Below are 1,112 nucleotides of genomic sequence, written 5' to 3' on the forward strand. Positions count from 1 at the left end.
TCATCAGTTAAGGTGGGGCAGGGCATTTGCACTTCTTTTGTGATTCTTCAGTTACTTCAGGCCATCTGGGCATATACGTGCAAGTCACAGGGGATGCGATGGCTTGGCTTGGACTCAGGGGCCTGACAATTGCACTCCAGCCTAGGTGACAGAGCAGCCTAAGACAGAGCAAGACTCTGTCTCAAAAAAAAAAGAAAAAAAAAAAGAAAGTAGAGACCTTTCTCCTGCTGGAGGCAGAACAGATGGGACAGATGCAGAAGTCAGAGAGATGTGAAACATAAGAAGGCCTCGGTGGATTGCAACCTTAAATCGGGGCAGATTGAGGTGGACTTCACAGGGTGGGAGCTTGGGGACCCAGCACGGGAAAGGCACAGACTTAGAAAAGACAAACAAGAAGCTTCTGCCTTTTTCTAGAAGTTTCACTTCCTCCTGCCTACCATTAAATCTGCCCTTTCGCCTCCCACCCAAAGAGAAGCTGAGGCAGCACTGGTGACTCAGCAAAATCTAGCAAAATCCGCCTTCTCTTTGTTTCTGTGAGTCCCCCCTCCCAACCATGACGCAGCAGAAATGCAGCTGCACGAGGGGAATGAGGAAATCACGACTCAGCATTCCCAAGGCGCCCTCAGGAAACAGAAGTGGTTTGGGCAGCAGGGAGGGGGAGGGTCAGTGGCTCACCAGCCCCTAACAGTGAAAAACCAAGGCGAGGCCCTGGCATGGGAGGAATCATGGGGAGGTTTCTTGGCCAAGCTGGATGGTGGCTAAGGAGAATGAGGAGACCCTGCCTGGATATCCTCCTCAAGCAGGGGATATCTCCAGTACATAAGGTCACAGAGGGTGTCGTGACCACACCCACACCCCACACAGACCGAGAAAGAACACATGCTCGACTCTGCAAGGCAGAGGCCCCAGTGGGGGTCTGCAGGCTAACTGCTGTGTGACAGGCTGGAAAACAGCCTTCTTCAGCAAGGAAGACAAGCCCAAGTGATTTTTTAAAAATCCATAGACTTGGCCAGGCGCGGTGGCTCACGCCTGTAATCCCAGCACTTTGGGAGGCTGAGGCAGGTGGATCACGAGGTCAAGAGATCGAGACCATCCTGGCCAACATGGTGAAA

The 1,112-nt window shown here is 52.3% G+C and overlaps 1 protein-coding gene across 1 annotated transcript in view; it reads right to left on the minus strand.

Moving 5' to 3' along the window:
- HMOX1 (heme oxygenase (decycling) 1) overlaps window positions 1–1,112 on the minus strand; it is a 25,273-nt gene that overhangs the window by 23,209 nt on the left and 952 nt on the right. The window lies entirely within an intron of this gene.

This window comes from Mandrillus leucophaeus, unplaced genomic scaffold (genome assembly GCF_000951045.1).
Source record: "Mandrillus leucophaeus isolate KB7577 unplaced genomic scaffold, Mleu.le_1.0 Scaffold2, whole genome shotgun sequence".
NCBI lineage: Eukaryota > Metazoa > Chordata > Mammalia > Primates > Cercopithecidae > Mandrillus > Mandrillus leucophaeus.